The sequence below is a fragment of the Protopterus annectens genome, chromosome 7.part0 (assembly GCF_019279795.1).
Source record: "Protopterus annectens isolate FY-2018-M chromosome 7.part0, PAN1.0, whole genome shotgun sequence".
Taxonomy (NCBI): Eukaryota; Metazoa; Chordata; order Ceratodontiformes; family Protopteridae; genus Protopterus; species Protopterus annectens.
The window spans coordinates 72,060,784-72,080,159 of NC_056739.1; the positions used below are offsets into that span (position 1 = coordinate 72,060,784).

The window sequence follows — 19,376 nt, forward strand, 5'->3', positions numbered from 1 at the left end:
ACTGACCGTCTCAAAAAACTCCAGCTTTACTCAGTAGCATATCGTCTACTCCAAGGAGATCTCTGCCTGACATATAAAGCTATGTCAAACCCAGAGCTGTTGGACATGCTACACCTAAAGAAATCCCAATCCCTCTGAGTTACATGCTCTAGGCACCTAAACATTGTCACCACAATAAACAGGACATGCTGGAGGGATAGATTCCTGTCCCTGAGACTTCCCATACTCTGGAACAGGCTACCCATCTATGTCAAGCAAAGTTCTTCATTAGCGCTCTTCAAGAAAAATCTTGATGAGTGGATGGAAAATAGGAAATACACCCTGGGGATTACTTCTGTGTCTCTGCTCGACAGTGGCACAGGAAAATAACTTTCTTGGGTGGCGTAAGCCAAGGAACCTTGTTGGCTAGGCTTACGTAGGCCCTCAGGCCGATAGCCTAGTACCTACCTATGAACCTATAAGAAATAAATTCCCACTTTTTAAGCAGACCAATGTGCAAGACAAAGTCTTGAACATGTGGCACTCAGAATACACAAGTTAATTCTACAGTGTGTGAGAGAGTTATACAAATATAATGCTGATACATACTAAAGATTCAGATAAAAAGTACATAATGCACAGTATTAAGTGCTTTACACTGATACAATACTGAAACAAAGATATTCAGACACAGTTATTGTTTGTACAATATGTTAGTGAATTACACAAATGTAATGCTGGTGCATAACAGAGATCTGGAGACAAATGCCCTTGTTCCTAGTATACTGTGTGTCAGTGATTTGTACTGATGCAATGTGGATAAATACGAACTATTAAAAGACAGAGGTCTTAGTGTTGGTTAGTTACTCTTGAATAATGCTAATACAAAAGAGAGATTCAGACATGGGCTTCTTGATACAAAGTGTGTCAGTTACAAGTCCATATTACTGAAATACAAGAACAAGATAAAGACATGTTACCTGGTGCGCTCTAAACAAGTCAGTTACATCAATGCAATCCAAATATGTAAGAGAGAATCAGACACAGGGGTACATACAAAACAACTCCACATAGCACAAAATTATTTCACAGATCACAAATCCAGATGATTTTGAAGAACTTGCATGAAAGAGAGACAGCACATCATACAGGCATGCATATGACTCAGAGACTCAAACAGCGCAGAGTAAATGTGTTAGATAGTAGCTAATCCAAACAGTTGGTGCAACTGCTGGTCCAACAATTGGTTATACTAAAAGATAGGAAAAGTAGGCAAGATATATGGAAAGAAAATAAATAGGTTGTAGAAAGTCAACATCCACAAGTACATCCCCATATATGCTGACAGAGTTATTGTTAAGACTGCAAAAATAAATAAATCATGAAATGTTGAAGAAAGGTAGCCTCATCCAGAACATGCAGGCCCAGAGTTAGCTAACAAATGTAGACAGATCTTGCAAAGGTATACACTATCACCAACGCAGATAGACCAGATACCGCTTATATGTGACACACACAGGTAAATAGGCCAATCTCTGTTGATATCATTTGAGGGTATACAGTTTAAAGTTTAATGATCAAGCTGCAGTCATTTGCATATCAGGTGTTAAACATAAGTATGACAAAGAAATCAGCTTGAATAAGGACCTTATGGAACTGAAGTAATGTTATTTTCAGTGGAAATATGACTCAACCATACCCTCCTGGTATTTTCTTGGTAGAAGAACATTTTGCTGAAAAAAACATGGATCTACAATTAAATTTATTCCTCACTGCAAGCCAGTTAGCATTAATGTCTGCTGAGGCCTGGTGTGCTGCATTCCTACATACTGTTTGGGAAGACACGATAAATGGTATTCATCTTTTCACTTATCTAAGAGAAAGGACGCAAAATACCAGTACTTACAGAAAAGAAAATCAGACATTTGTTTTTTCCATGATTTCAAGATCTTGTATGTATACTGAACTGCATGAATCTTTAATAACAAATGCAATAACCTATGGTTTAAGTAATAATGACATAAAAGTTACACTTTTAAGACCAATAGACCTGACCTTACAAGACCTGTGGGTTTGCACAATCCAAATTAAATTAGTACTACACACTTAAAATAACTAACTGAGAAATTGAATACGCGTAAGCTAAAATGTGAGTTAACAATAAGACAAGCATGAGAAATAAAGTTAGGCTATGTTGCAAAAGTAAAAGATGGGAAAAACAAAGTCATGTGAGAATGAGAATCCATGATGGAGCCATTTCTATTGTTTTAATAAAGGCTTGCAGGAGATGTGGCTATAAGCATGACAGCAGACACTATCCATCATTTAATCAAAGCTGCACATTCTATGCTAGAAAAGGACATTTTGCAAAGAGGTGAAAAAGAATAAAAAAGAAGTTATGTACTCACCATAACGTTCCATCTGAGTAAGTACTTCATTTGTCTGCAACCTGTGGGATCTCTATGGGTATCGGATCCGACCTCGGATCCAAGCCGGCAGCTTCACAAGCTAAAAGATCCGAGCTCCTAGCTCATCCCCCTGCCCATAATCCCCTGCTGCCTACTGTATTACCTCAGATTGAGTTTGCTCAGTCCTAAACAATTCACACCCTCGACAGAGGATCAAACCCTGCTTCATCTCATAAAAGACATTTTGCAGATGGACAGTTATCCCGATATGGTTAGGGAGTATGGAGAGGGGGTTGGTTGCAGACAAATGAAGTACCTACTCAGATGGAACGTTATGGTGAGTACATAACTTCTTTATCTGAAGTAGTTACTTCATTTGTTCTGCAACCTGTGGGACAGAGTCCCCAGCTACCTATAGAAAGCAACCTTGGGTGGCCTTACGGAAGGATATTCCGAAGCACCGCAGAGCCAAAGGAAGCCCTACTCCTTGAAATCATATCCAATTTATAATGGGAGATGAACGTGTGAGAAGTGGACCAAGTAGCTGCTGAACATATGTCGTCCAGAGGAAACCTGGACCAGAAAGCTGCTGATGTAGCAATGGATTGGGTTGAGTGAGCGTGAATTCCCGTAGGAACTGGTTTACCTGAGGACGTATACCCGTGGACTATGCACTGGGAAATCCAATTAGCCAGAGTTACCTTAGAAATTGCCTTTCCCATAGCTGATTTGGCAAAGGACACAAACAACTGATCAGACTTGCGAAAATCCTTAGTCCTGTGCAGGTAGAAACGTAATTACCTGTGTACGTCCAGTTTGTGCAATGTGTATTCCCCTTTGTTCTTAAAATTTGGAAAAAATACTGGTAAGTTGATTGATTGGTTAATATTTGACTCTGAAGCCACCTTTGGTAGGAAAGACGGGTTAGTCCTGAGAGACACTCTATCCTTGTGAAAAATGAGGTAGGGGGGTTTCATGCACAGGGCTTGAAGTTCTGAGACCCTCCGGGCTGATGTGATAGCCACTAAAAAGGCTGTTTTCCAAGACAAGAATTTCAATGGAACCGAAGAGGCAGGCTCAAAGGGTGGACCACGGGGGAGCTACAGATTTCACCGGTGGTTTCAAAAGAAAATGCCCCTCAGGAAGGTTTTGCATATCTTTGAGGATGCTACTGATCCCAGTCCATCCACCACATGAAAGTGGGAAATGGCTGCTAACTGCACCTTAACTGTGGAAGCGCTAGCTCCCTTCTGAAAGATTAGTGACAAGAAATCCAGAATCGTTGGAACAGGAACTGTAAAGGGATCCAGGCCCTTGCGTTCGGCCCAAATGGAAAAGCATTTCCATTTACTATTGTAAATTTTTCTGGTAGCAGGTTTATGGGCCGCCACCAGAATGGCCTTCACTGGTGATGAGATACCGGGAGTCCTAGCCATCAGAGGAACTGGATCAACCAAGCAGTCAGCTTGAGGTTTGGCATCCCGCAGGATGCGATATCAAATCTGGAATGGGATCCAAAATCCATGGAGGAATAACACTGTGAGACCATAGGTAAGGAAACCAGATCTGACGAGGCCAGAATGGGGCTATGAGGATCACTCTGCTCCCCAACCGACGTGCTTTCTGAATGAACTTCGCCATAAGTGGAAGAGGAGGGTAAGCATAAAGAAGACCGGGTGGCCAAGCATGTACCAGAGCATCTCTTGGGGCTTCCCCTGAAGGGGGAAGTATTGCAAAGTACACGCTGCACTTCGTGTTTGACGGAGAGGTGAAAAGATCGCAGCGAGGCCAACCCCATGCATGGAAGATTTGCTTTGCAACTGAAGGATTGAGAGACCACTCATACAGGGTGAGAATCACCCAACTCAGTTTGTCCGCCAAAATGTTGGACCGACCCGGAATGCGTGTTGCTATCAGAAAGCGGTTGGTGGATATCGCCCATTCCCACACTCTCATAGCTTCTCGGCAGAGGGGATAAGACCTGGTTCCCCCCTGTTGTTTATGTACCAGACTACCGCCATGTTGTCTGTCTGGATCGCAATAGTCCCTAGAGGGAGAAGGTCGTGGAGAGCTAGCAATGCCAAAAGCACCGCCCTCATCTCTAGGACATTGATATGCAAAGCATTCTCTATGGAGATCCATGTGCCTTGGACGGTTCTGCCCAAACAATGCCCCCCCCACCCGAGGCGAGAAGCATCCATGGTCAACGTGGTTTGGGGTGGGGGAATTACAAAAGGTCTCCCTTCCTGCAGCTCCCGCAAGCGAAGCCACCAAAGGAGGGAGTTCCTGCAAATTCTGCTCAGTGAAATCGGGGTGTTCAGCGGGTGAAGCACTAACGACCATTGAACCTGAAGAGTCCACTGTAAGATCCTCATCCAGAGGCGTGCATGAAGAGAGAGCCCAATGGCAGCTGCCATCGACCCCAGTGCCCTCAGGACTAACTCCGTCGCAGGAGCTGTGCTTCGAAGAACAGCTAAGACCTGATGCGATAGGCTGTTCAGTTTGTCCAGAGTTAGTAGGGCTCGACAAATGCGCGTGTTCAACTTGGCCCCTATAAACTCCAAGACCTGTACTGGCTGAAGGGAGGACTTTTGAAGGTTCACTGATATGCCCAACTTCTGGGCGAGAGTTAGAGTGTAATCTCTTGCAATGCCGAGTTGATGCCTGCTGGGGGTGATGAGGAGCCAGTCGCCCAGGTATGGAAAGACCTGAATTCCCTGGAGTCTCAGGTGGGCTGCGACCACTGCCATGACCTTGGTGAACACCCTGGGGGCTGAGGTGAGGCCAAATGAGAGAACCCTGAATTGATAATGACTGTCTCCTAGCCGGAAGCGGAGAAACCTCCTGGATCGTCGGGCCATCAGAATGTGGTAGTACGCATCCTGGAGGTCTATGGAGCACATCCAGTCGTTCTCCCGAAGAAGGGGGAGAATAGCCTGAAGAGTGACCATCCGGAACTTTTCCTTGGGGATGAACAGGTTCAGAGCGGAGAGATCTAGAATCGGTCTTAAGTCCCCCGTCTTCTTTGGCACTAAAAAGAACCTGGAGTAGTAGCCCGATCCGGACTGGTCTGGGGGGATGGGCTGGATGGCTCTGTTTTCTAGCAGCTTTGACACTTCTAAGGCTGCGGCCTCCCTTTGATCGGGTGGGACATCGGGGAGGCACCTGACTTTGGGGGGTAGGTGAATGAAAGGAATGGAGTAACCTCTGGATATGATTCAGAGCACCCATCGATCCATCGTGATGGACTCCCAATTTGACAGATGCTCTGATAAATGCCCCCCGACTGCCTCCAGAGAGGGACAGCCGGGTAAGCCCTCAGGGCTGTTGCACGGGCCTATCTGAGAAAGGTTCCCTAGACCCGAAGTTACACGGCCCCCCTCTGCCTCTGGGCCAGCGTCCACCTTGCCCTCCTCTGCCTCTAGAGGATGAGGGGTCCGAAGCTGGGTGGGACTGCTGAGACTTGCGGAACCACAACTTCTTTTGTCCCCTCTGATTCCTAGAAAAGGATTGTTGGGGATTCGAGAAGCGGACCCCGACGACAGACAGCGTCTTCCCATCCTTCTTGCTTTGGACCAGCATCTCGCGTACGGTCTTGCCAAAAAGCGAAGATCCATCAAAGGGCGCATTCGCGAAGGATGCCTTGAAGGGATCTGCGAAATCGGAAAGGCGGAGCCAGGCATGACGCCGCAGGACGACCCTGGCTCCGCTGGCCCTAGCGGCTCCCTCAGTAGCATGAGAGAGTAACTGCATGGATGTGTTAGAGATGGACTTTAGAGTGGCCATACGAGTCGCAAATGTTATCCGCGACTGTCATGGACTCGGGGGGACTGCAGCGTATTCCTTAATTAGGTCTCGCTGTAGCCTGATAATGTGTGCCATATAGTTCAGCGCCCTTATAGAGAAGGTTGCTGAAGCAAACATCCGCTTCCTAATGCGGTCCATCGCTCGAGATTCCTTATCTGGAGGATGGACCGTGGAACTCTCCTGTGCGAGTTCCTTCTTCGTGGCGGACGCCACCAGCATGGCATCAACAGTGGACCCCTTAGCCCAGGACTGCCTATCTGCGGGGGGGCTAAGAACTTTGTCAGGATGTCTGGGGATTGGCTCCACGGTGTCGGGTTCTTTCCACGCCCTGGTGGTAATTAAGTCCACCAGGAGGTCAGCCGGGGGGGGGGGCACCCAGGAGGTAGACGGGCCCGCCTCAAATGCCGCCAGGAACTCTGATTCATCCGAGGAAGGTTTTTGGGCAGACCACCCCCCTCTAATATGCAACATTTCCATGATGTCTCCAAAGGAGACATCTTTGGGGGGTGATCTTGGGGAACCTTCCCCTTCATCCAAATCCGTGTCCATGGTGATGGACTGAGGGGAGTCCAGGTGCCTCCTTTTACACTGCCGTTTGCGAGGCACCTCCTCGGTGGGGCTGTCCGAGGAGGGCTCGCCCACGGGGTCCTGTTCCTCCAAGGGAACTAACTGGAGAGTTTGAGCAAGCTGTCCCATAGGATGGATGATGGAGGATAGACCCACATGCATAGGGGGAGCGGGAGGATCCGGGGCCCGGACCGGGGATCTGGAAGACCTCAACAGAACCCTCTCCACTACCTCAAAAGCCGAAGGAGAACTACTTTCCCCAGGCTCCGAAAGTAGTCTCCTCGGCTCCGAAGCAGGGATCGGAGTCGGAGCCGAAGCAGTCGGATCCGAGAGAGATGTGTGCACCGACCTACACTGCGCCGGAGATACACCAATCCCCACAGATCCGATGCTCAGCCCTCGGCCTCAAGAGCTGGGATCCGACACGCTCGAAGGCAAGGTCGGCGTCGAAGACACCGGAGCTATCGGCGCCGACGAAACCCCGGCTCTGAAAGGGCCCGGATCCGATGACTCCAAAACCCTAAAGCGGGTCGGAGAAGGAGTGATAGGAGCAAAGAGAGGGGCTGTGCTCCCCCCCTGAGGGGGGGGGAGGCAAGAGCACCCGCATCTGCATTTGGGTCTGCAGGAATCGACGCATCATCCGATCCATGTCCGCGTCGGTAAGGCTCCTGGTTGACCTAGAAGAAGTTGTTGAGGCGGGCTGGGAGGGCCACCTCGATGACCTCGAAAGAGACCGGTACTCCTCCTCCGGCTCCGGTGAGAAGCGAGGCGAACGGAGCCGAGAGGGGGAGGATCCGGGGACCTTCGAGGGAGAGCTGGTAACTTTAGAAGGGGGGGCTGAGGGGTGAGCCTCAGCCCGCCTTTTGTGAGACCTGTGCTTATCTTTCTCCTTGTGCCTTTTTTCCTTGGAGAAAGAAGCACTAGAGTCCCCCGAACTCTGCATAGCAGGGGGAGTTTGAGTCCCAGGCAGAGTGGGGGGAACTGAAGGCGCCAGGGCTACGATAGTAGCCTGAGCCTTCGAAGGGGAGGAAGAAGAAGCAGAATCCTGGGGAAGAAGGCCCACCAGGATCAGCTTGTTCTTCCTGTCCCTAATTGCCCAAGGATTAAAGGCTGCACAGATTTGGCAAGCCGTTGATAAATGGGCCACCCCCAGGCACAAGACACACTGAGTGTGGCCATCAGCTGGAGAAAGCTTATGGCCACACTCAGTGTACTTGGAAAAAATGGCTTTGGGCCCTTCCGCCATTACACAAAGCACACACACACCCAGACACTAAGGGGGAGGGGAAGAAAAAAGCTAACGACCACGAGAAAACTACAGAAGAGGGCTAACACTGTATTTCTAAAGTGAATTTAACACTAACAAGCTTAAATTTAACTTAACGAAATTTTCTCAAGGAGAAAAAGCTGAAACGACCTCACCAAGCTTAAGGAGCTCTTCACAAAAAGCTGTCTTCAGCTGCGGCAAACTCGATCTGAGGTAATACAGTAGGCAGCAGAGGATTATGGGTAGGGGGAGGAGCTAGAAGCTCGGATCTTTTAGCTTGTGAAGCTGCCGGCTCAGATCCGAGCTCGGATCCGATACCCATAGAGATCCCACAGGTTGCAGAACAAATGAAGTAACTACTTCAGATCAAATGTTATCAAACAAATCTTCACACTATCAAGTACAAGTATGACAATTAGCAGTTTGTTGCTATTGTGAAAGTGAAAAGACCTGACGTTATGAAATCTGACAATGTTTCAAAGGCATCAGAGACAGTGAGATGTGTGCAAGTAAGTCTATTGGTAACACTAGGAATTTATGGACAAAAAGTGAACTTTAGACTTGATAAAGATGCAGAGTATAATGCCCTGTCATTTTTTTAATCTTTGGGACTAGAAAATGCTTTAGATATATAATGCTTTATATATGTATAATTAACTTGTTCTAGCCACCAAGTGGCACCAGCAGTTTAGAAACCACTGCCACAAGTATAAAATTAGAACATATAGACTCTGTTTCCAAACAGACTCTTTTTGAAAGATTTTTAAAGTAGGATGGTTCATCTCCAAAAACTTGTGTTTGAACAGGGGTACTAGGCAAGAGTGTCCTCTTTCCCCCTTTTTTATATACTTTACATATCTAGAGTAATTGGCAAAGAAAATAAGGGAATCAGAAATTCAAGGATATCATTTTTATGTTAATCAATAAAAGTTGACTATTTCCATATGATATTATTTTGTACTTGATAAATCCAGAAAAAAAGGACATCTCATTGTTGTGGAACATTTGAGAGAGTTTCAAGGCTTTTCGGGATATAAAATTAATGAAGATAAAACAAAGGCTATAGCCATACATACATGTAACCAGACACAAATTGGTCCAGCAATGCCCATATTTATAGGGGTACGATAAGACGAAGCATTTAGGAGTATGGATTAAAAAGGCTTCTGTTATGGCAACTAAGGATATGAGGGAAGAAATAAAATAAAAAACTGAGAAACTGGAAACTCTTGTTTATGGATGTGGACAGTAAGATACAAGCAGTGAAAATATTTTAGTCCCTTTAGTTTAACTACGGGTCAGGCATATTTTTATCAATCAGAGGAGAAGCTGTACATAGTATTAAATAAAGAGTTGAAAGAATTTATCTGGGAGGAAGAGGCAAGAGTTATGTGGGATAAGTTGATCATCCCAACAGAACAAGGCAGTTTAGGATTACTTGATTTGGAGGGATACTGTTGAGGTATGCAGAAGGTTACAATTCAAAGTGGAAAGTAAATACGATAAAGCATGGAGAAAGTTCAAGAAATAAGGATAGAGTGGGGTTCTGGCTGCAGATCTTGAAGGAGAATAACAACAATAGTATAAAATATTATACTCAAAGTTCCAGAAAGTATTCTAACAACTAAGGCAACGTGGGAATGGAGAAAGGAGATTTTGCTGACAGGGATGACTGCAAGAAGAGCTATAGAAAATAGGCTAGAGGGGGCTGGAATTTACTGAAGAAAACTGGAAAAGGAACCAAGGCATTGGGAGCAAATAACTAGAGAGGAAAAAGCAACAGAGTGGGATGTGACCAAGAGGAAGCTTGGACTGCAGGTTAGTGACTGCCTTCCCTACCAGAGACTGACATCAGAGTATGGGCAAACAGAAAGGGATAGAGGAATTCTAAATGAAAGGCCTGCTCCAGTAGGATTGCTAGTTACATCTAAAAATTGCCTACACATAGTAAAGCCTTATAAAGTTTAACTCTACTGGCTACAATAAAAGCAATTATTAGAAAGTGGAAATCAAAATCTAAACCAATTGCATTGAAGTATTAAACATTTTAAAAGAGATCACAAAAACGAAACAGGAGTTACCAGCCACGATATCTTTAACGAACAGTATAACAAAATTCAGTCCAATCCCATAAAAGGCTCCAAACTGGCTTTATTGAGGTCCAAGGAAAAAATAAGCGCTTTCACGTAGTACACAGCTACGCTTCATCAGATTATACTTAGACTAAGAAGAAGCTCACATTATATACAACCCAAGGCGGGAAAATTATTTACTATAGTAACTAAAGCTTTCTAATTAATAGAAGTAACAGAAGTGATAATCTCATTAACATCATCATTTAGAAAAAACTGCCGTTCCAGATTTAAAGTGAAACTAACATCACCATTGAGATTCAACTCCTATGAGCAGTTCTCATAAACAACTATGTTGTGAAGCACTTATATTTTAACATATTAAAAATGTAAATATATATATAAAATTAAAACCTTATGCTCTAATGTGAATACAGTCATTCACATACTTTGTAAATCTTTAGAATATGTCTCAGTGTCTATGAGAAACATACATCACAAAATACGGCCTTTCTCCATTCATGTGTTAGCTTAGTTCTTAGAATAATTTCTGCTGCTTTATGAATGTAATATTCTGTATTGTTACTGTTGTTTTCCTTAAGGAGCTGCATCCAAAATCACAATCTCTCCTTGTTTCTTGAGCTTCCCCATTTCATCATCATCCCTTTCCACTCTGAATTATAGGTTTCTGCTTGTACTATGTATAAGAGCTATCCCTTCAAATCAGGTAGACCCAAACCACCTTGTGCAATTGAAAGAATCAGGTTATCCCACTTGACTCGTGCCTTCTTCCCCTTCCAGATAAAATCCTTCAACACATTGTTAACTGCTATCCACAACTGCTCCTCTGGTTGATAAAAATATACCTGACCCATGTATAAACTTAAGGGACTAAAACTTTTTAACTGCTTATACCGTGCTATCCATATCCATATAACACAGCTTCAGTTTCTCAGTTTTTGTATTATCTTGCCACATATTCTTAGCCGCCACACCAGAATCCTTTTTAATCCATACTCCTAAATACTTCATTTTATCATGTCCCCATAAATATGGGTATTGCTGAACCAATTTGTGTGTGATTGCATAATTTACAGCTATTGCCTTTGTTTTAGCTTCATTGATTTTGCATCCTGAAAAGATATGAAACTGCCTCAAAATGTTCCACAGTGATCATCAGCCCCTCTTGATCAATAACCCATTTGTTCCCTCATTAATGAGGATGAGAGTTGGCCATGAGAGGCAATCCTCAAGACAGCAGTTACTCTAATTTTTCATTCTTCACCGTATCCCCTTGTGTGCAATCAATAGCATCCCTAGGGTGGAATGTGTAATGGGTCAGAGCTGCACAACTGGCTAACATCAGCAAGACCCCCCCCCCCCCATGTAGCATTATGTGGTTGTGTCTGCAGTCTCCATTAGGAAAATAAATGCATGAGTGCATGCCCCAAGTATGTACCCTCTCCTAGAAATGTCATGCCCTTCCTCCCTGCATGCTCTATCAAGTGCTTGACCACTGTTTAAGCCAGGATCACCTAAGCCATAGTCAGGGCTTTATCTCTTTATGACAGCAGTGTGTACTTGAAACAAGTTGAACTTAGCTAGGCTTGTAAGGGCTCTGGGGCCGTTAGCCTAGTAACCTTCTATGATCTTATAAAATGGAACTACTTCTACTGATCACCTTCTCAATATTTTTTTGTTTTATAGAAGAGGTCTTGCCATGGAAACAAGAGATCTGGATGTATCTGGACTGCAGCATAGGTTCATAGGTTCATGATTTAGTGCTAGGCTAACTTCCCTTGTGGGCCATTTTAAGCCTAGCCAATTACCCCATGTGAGAATCAAACCCCGTACCTTGTGTCTTTAAGGTAAACACCTTAACCATTATGTCAACCTCCCACTCAGAGATTGTCATGTCAGAGATTTTGAAAAGAAATGCATTTCTAACCCACCTCCACAATTCCATTAAACCACAAATTATTGGGTCTATATTAGAACATCGAAGTTTCAAAACTTTGAATGTTCTAATATCGAACCCTATTCAGAGAAAGCTGAAAATATTGAAGCAACAGAAAACCAAATTTTTTCCTAGGGAAAGAATTTGGTTGCCCATTTCTGTTGCTTCGGTATTTTCAGTGCTGTGGTGGAAAGTTACAGGTTGGGTTCAGGTAAGTGTGCGATTGAGTGTAGGTTAGGTTAGTTAGGGTTAGGGTGTGGGTTAGGTATGTGTGCGATTGTGTGGACGTGAGGGTTAGGGCGGGTTCGGTGAGTTAGGGTTAGGGCGCGGGTTAGGTATGTGTGTGATTGTGTGGACATGAGGGTTAGGGCGGGTTAGGTGAGTTACGGTTAGGGCGCGGGTCAGGTAAGTGTGCGATTGTGTGGACGTAAGGGTTAGGGTGCGGGTGAGGTGAGTGTGTGATAGTGACGGATCTTAGGGTTAGGGTTTGGGTTATGGTAAGTGAATAGTTAGTTGTGTGTGTACAGTTTAGTGTAGGGTTAGGTGTAAGAGTTTACGTGTATGTGTGTGGATTGCTGTTTGTTTGGTGTGCTTGTGTTGCGTGTATGTGTTTTGGAACAGCAAATTTTTTCCCTAGGAAAAAATTTGCTGTTCTGTATGTTCGATGTTTTCAGCTTTCACTGACTAGGGTTTGATATTAGAACATTTGAAGTTTTGAAACTTCGATGTTCTAATATAGACCCAAATTATTTAAGTTGCTTGTCCAATTGTTTAGAAAGTCTGAAATTCTACTCCAGTTGACAGGATATCTGGTATAAAAAAATAGGCTGCTAAGGGAGGCAGGAGATTTCGCTCTCCTTTTGAAAAGGAGCAGAATAATAGTAGCTGTGAGTAAGTATTCTTAATATAACAATAGATTTTTGAGACATTAGTTACCTTAACAATAAATTCCAACATTTACACTCTTTCTGACCTACCATGCTTCTATTGGTCTGCATGTCAAAAAGCACCGGCTTCTTTCTTTACCTGTATGTTCCTATGAAAGCTTGCACTACTGTCCACTGATGTAGGTACGCATGTGCCTTGCTATTATCAGTTGAGCTGATGCATGCTTGAACCAGTTCTTTGCAGTGTAAAAACCAGGTGCAGCAGAGCTGGAGAATCACAGTATATGCAAGTAAAACAGCCGTAATTCCACAGAACGATGTTTAATGAAAATCCACAGTTAAGAACAGTTAAGAACAGTAAAACCACAATGTTTTAAAGGGGCTATATTACGAGATTGAAATCCCGTTTCCGCGAACACCACAAGACCGACACGTATAGTGCGAACTACAGTAACGGCGAGTGTTCAAAACCGCAAAACACAAAACGTCAAAGTGTCATGGTTGGCCCATCTGCGGTATAGCTCCGTAAGGTAAGTGTGCGATAGTTACGGAACTTAGGGTTAGGGTGCATGTTAAGGTAAGTGCATAGATAGGTAATGTATGTAAGGTTTAGTGTAGGGTTAGAAGTAGGGTTTTGTTAACTGTATATGTGTGGATTATTTGTTTTGTTTGGGTATACATCTGTAGGGTAAGTGTGAGATAGTTACGGACCTTAGGGTTAGGGTGCAGGTTAAGGTAAGTGGATAGACAGTAATGTATGTAAGGTTTAGTGTAGGGTTAGAAAGAGGGTTTGGTTAGTGTATGTATGTGTTTTATTTATTATGTTTGGGTATGTAGTATGTAGCACGCAGTGGTGTTGGCCAACTATGATGGCTCGAGATTTAAAAATTCGCAGTTTAGGGGGTTTGGCGTATTTGCGGTACGCGCTATGTGTGTCGGTGTTGTGGTGTTCGATTATATGGGTTTTCGATGTCGTAATATAGACCAGTTTTAAGTGCTTTCATCTCTGTCAAATCAGAGACTTCCTCAGAAAACCTTTTACCATTACATCACTGGTTTAAGTATGAAAGCATATACAAAAGCACACCCCCTATCCAAGCTCTTCTCCAATCAGTAATGTAGTCTCATTAATAAAATTAATGAAACTAATGTAAATAAGATTACTACATAAAACCATCTGAATAAAAACTTGGTATAAAATAAAGGTACATAGAAATATAGCCCTATCATACTGGTAGCCATATCTCATCTTTCAATAAAAGAGTGGTCACTGAACTCTATACAATGCCTTGCCAGGGCATTTGTCTCTTTTTTGTTCTTAATGTCTCTGAAATGTTCATAAATCTGATTTTTTAATTACCTCTCTGTTTTTCCTATATAAAAACAGGGGCATTTAACGCATAAAGCGCAATATACAACTTTCTCTGAATTGCAAGAGCATTTTTTTTACTTAATTTAACTGTAACATTGGTAATATTAAATGTGCACCCTTCCTGGATATATGCACAAAAATGACAAAGCCCACATTTCTTCATGTTTCCATTTGATGGCTCAGTATAGTTTGACTCTAAGATATTTTTAAGGCGTTTTCCTTTCTTATAAACAATAATAGGGGTTTGTCCTACAAATTGTCTAGTATCTTTATTATTTGTCAGTACAACTCAGTTTTTACATAACATGTTGGCTACTCTTTTACTACACCTGTTAAAAGTCGTAATAAATGCACTGCTAAAATTATTATTATTATTGTAGTTCTGAATGTTAGGTTATGGTTCACCAATCTCGGGCTGTGTATCATTATCAGTCACACTAAAGCTGACACTATGTATCATACTTTCTTGTTGATATTGATAAAGCAGGGGTTTAAAATGACCCCTTTCAAGTTTGTTAACAACTTCAATCATGACCTCATTTATTAGGGAGGCAGGGTACCCCCTTTTTAAATACATTTCTTTTAAACGATCACATTCATTCAGAAAGCTATCAAATAATGATACCATACATGCAGCCCTAACAAATTGGCCCTTGACTACTGCTTTCCTCTGTTTAAAAGGGTGAGAACTATTAAAATGTAAAAAGCTGTTAGAGTATGTCGGTTTCTGAAAAATCTCTGATTTGAAGACCTTAAAAATGTATCCTTAATCAACCTGACGTCCAAATAAGGAATATCATCAAACCCAATACTATGGGTGAACTTTTAAAAAGGAGTTGATCCATTTATATAATTTATGAATTCATTTATAATTTCACTAGGTCCATCCCAAAAGATAAAGAGACCAAGTAGCTGCTTCTAGAATCCAACCTTTTCTAAAAAGCCATAGAAAAAGCCAAGGTCCTTGTAGAGTGGGCATTGACCCTGCCTGGAACAGATTTGTCATGTTAAATATAACAAAAGTTAATAGCCTTAAACAATCATTTGAAAATAGTCTGTTTTGACACAGGTTGTTCCTTCCTCTTACCTTCACAAAAAAATGAACAACTGATCTGAAAGATTAAGCTCTGTCAAGACAGTATCTAAGTTGTCCGTGGACATACAAGGTATGGAGTATCCTTTCTCTTTTATTTTTAGGTACAGAAAAGAAAATGGGGAGATGGATAGTTTGGCCTAAAGTAAACTGACACCACTTTAGGCATAAAAGAAGGATTAGTTCTCAAAGAAACCTTGTCCTTGTGGAAATCGATGCAGGGTTGACCGATCATAAGAGCTTGCAATTCAGATACCCTTCTTGCAGAGGTCTGAGCAATCAATAAAACTTGTTTTCCATGTTAAGAACCTCAAGTCAACCACATCATATGGTTCAAATGGAGCAAGTGTTAGTTTCTCTAATACAAAATTAAGATTCCAGGGAGGGGACACCTGTTTCCTTGGAGGCCTCTTATGAAAACCGCTTTCAAGATCATTTTGACGTGTGACTCCCTTTAGAGAGGTGGATCCATGGGCAGACATGCTGAAATGGCTAATAAATTAACCTTGATACCGTAATAAGAAAGGCCATAGGATAGTAACTCACACAAAGATTGCAAAATCAGAGAACAACTAGCCCTGAATGGGTGCTGGTTATGTTGTTGACACCAACTAGAAAATCTTTTAAATTTGCTAATATATGATTTTCTAGTAACAGGCTTTCTTGCCTCAATTAGTACCTACTGCACATCCTCAGAAAACATGTGCCTAAAAGGAATTAATACCCTATCATCCAGGCAGTCAACTGAACATGACTGATGTTGGGATGTATCAAACACCCCTGTTCTTGTCTGAGTAGATCCATTCTGTAAAGGAAGCTTGTGGTAACTGCCCTTGGCCATTTCCAAAAGAAGAGCGTACCACATTTCCCTGGTCCAGAAGGGAGTCACCACAATGATCTTGGAGGATTCCTTCTGAATCCTGGTGCAGTGGACAGATCAGAGGATAAGGCAGAGAACTGATAATGTGATCCAGACACACAAAACCTTAAGAAATGCTTGAAGTCTGGATGAATGGGAATGTGATAAGCATCTTTCAAGTCTAGTGTTACCAGGAAACGTGAAAGAGGAAGAAGAGGATGTGAAGTGACATTTTGAATTTGGGCACGATCACAAACAAGTTTAGGAAAGAAAGATTCAGAACTGGTCTCCAAGCATTTTCTTTCTTTGGGACTAAGAACATCCTTGAATAAAACACACTCCCCACCTGAGAAGGAGGAACTGGTTCTTTCACTCTTTGGGACAACATGTGATGAAGAACAGGTGGAAACAAAACAGTCTGATATGCAGGATGAGGAATAACCTCCGCAAAAGAGGAATTTCCTCCCAATGCCATATGTAACCCTGATAAATGATTTTCAGAACCAATTTCTCCTGATGAATGATTTTCAGAACCAGTTTCTCTGAAACAATCTGTTGCCAAATAAAAAAATGGAGATTCAGACTTTCTGGAAGAGAAAAAAGGCCAGGGTGGGAAGGGGTTACAAGGTCTCTTGAATAGTCATTCAGGCTTGCTGGCTTTTCCTTAGTTTTGTGAGGTTTGAGACTTTTTTGGACCCTCCTTGCCACTTCTTCTTATACATCTGTTTAACTGAATTCAGTTTGGAATGTTTATTTTATTTTTCTGCTGAAATTGGATGAGGAGAAATAAAATACCTTGGACAATTTGGAAAAACAGGACTGAAAAATCTTAGAAATTCCCTGTATCAGCTTGCTCCCTTCATCTCATTTTTTGATCACCTCTGCAGCAGAGGGGCCAAATACAAAATTTCTATCCAATGGAGAATCTAAAATATCATTTTCTGTATAATCTGGGAGGTTCTCAGAATGCAGCCAAGAAAACCTCCCTAAAATAGTACAAGTCCCTGGAAGTAGTATTAACAGTCATACACAGGCACACACTGCAAAACAATGAGTAGTGACCTTTGCAATAGAAGAAACTAAGTTATTTAAAGCAGATTCATCTTCACATGAAGAAACTGTGCATAAAACATTCCTCATACTTTCACAATATTTTAGAATAAACCTTAACATATGATCCTGACAATTAAAAATTCTGAAATTCAAAGTTGCAGAAGTATACACTTTTTCCCATCTTCACCTTGGTAATACATGCTAACCCTAACCCCGCCCCAACCCTAACTTTAATCTGCAACTTAAAATAAAAAAAATGCCCTTTCCATAACACTACTACTATGCAAAACAGCTCAGACATTCACCACATAAACATCTATGCAATTGCACACACACACACACTACATCCATCCCTAACTTAACCCTAACACAATAATATACGTAAACTATCCCCTTACCTAACCCTTACACTAACCCACACACATTCCCAAACACACACACCTACTACATACCCCACTTACCTATTTCAGCAGAGTACACATCTGACAAAATTCCTGTATGATAAAATGGACATTGGACCAAAAAACACTTACACTTCCACTTGTCAACCATATAATCAGAACACACACATATACACACACACACACACATACACACATATATATATATATATATATATAGAGAGAGAGAGAGAGGGGGGGGGGGGGAGAGACAGACAGACAGAGATGCAGAGACTAGATTTGCTACATCACCGTGCCTTGCTTCCCAAACTGGGTCATATCTGCATGGAGTCTGCATGTCCTCCTTCTCCCCATGTCAGTTTGCATTAGTGTTTTTGCTTTCCAATCAAATTCTAAAGACATCCTTACAGGTGAAATGGTAAGCCTTTTAACTGCATTTTGTGCGTGTGTGTGTGTGTGTGTGTGTGTGTGTGTGTGTGTGTGTGTGTGTGTGTCTCTCTCTCTCTCTCTCTCTCTGTGCATTCAACAACAGACTGATGCAATAGCAAGAAATGGTTCTGTGCTTTATGTTCTTTCAGTAGCAGGATAAACAAACAGGTTCCAGGTCATCTTAACCCTGAAAAGGATAAAACAGGTAAAGTGGTTTTAAGAAAATGAAAGAATAAAAAAACACTATGATGAGGTCAGTTTCGTAAAACAGCACTGAAAAAATCCCACAAATATTGGAAGCTGTAAGGAACAGACATAGTCTGCTGATCGGTCAGTACAGTTGTAACTTAATGAGAAGCCACTAGATGAAAAAGGCAACCCTTTCCCTTACTGGCTGCCCACACAGAGTGCTCACCTCATCTAAGAAGACAACTTGTTTTAAATTTAAAACATTTTACTTTCTTCAGACTATACTGAAAACTAAGGTATACCCTTCTTTTTCACACCATTTTCTGTAAGAGTGAATTTAGATCAACCGCTTGTTCTCCAGTATTTGATCCATCCTATTCAGGATTATGTGCAGATGATGGAGCAGTTTTAGAGCATGTCCTGCTAAGCAAGGGGTGTAAGGTAAAGTAGTTACACTGGAAGTGATGCCAGTTCATCGCAGGATGCCAGAACACACACACACACACACACACACACACACACACACACACACACACACACACACACACACACACACACACACACACACACACATACCAAGCACATACCTACAGGCAATTTTGTATATTTCAGCTATACCTTCCTTCATTTCTTTGGGATTAATGAAGAAATTTCTGCCTCCTATGAAAACTTGCAGAGACACTGGGAGGACATGCAGAATAAACACAGAAAGCATTCTGGGTTAAAATGAATTAAAGAACCAAGCACTGGGAGGCAAGAATACCAACTGCTACTCACCTGTGACAATTATAGCTACAAGATTCATTATTTCCTATGCATATGTGCAAACAAGTTGAATTGGCCATTTGAGTTTAGCAAATCAGTTAAAATCCTTTGCAGGATAAAGCAAATCAGTCAAAATCCTTTGTCAGATAATCTTGCAGGTCAGCTCCGCAGTCTGTAGTTCATCATATATTATACCTCTGCAGGAATTTTTCATAAAACAGTTTTTAATAGCTTATATTTCTTGGCTTCTTTAGGTATATTCCAGCATATG

The 19,376-nt window shown here is 42.4% G+C and overlaps 1 protein-coding gene across 1 annotated transcript in view; it reads right to left on the bottom strand.

Annotated features, from left to right (window-relative positions):
• The window catches only part of ITPR3 (inositol 1,4,5-trisphosphate receptor type 3), a 2,403,054-nt gene that overhangs the window by 1,837,780 nt on the left and 545,898 nt on the right, over positions 1-19,376 (bottom strand). The gene's annotated exons all lie outside the window — the stretch shown is intronic.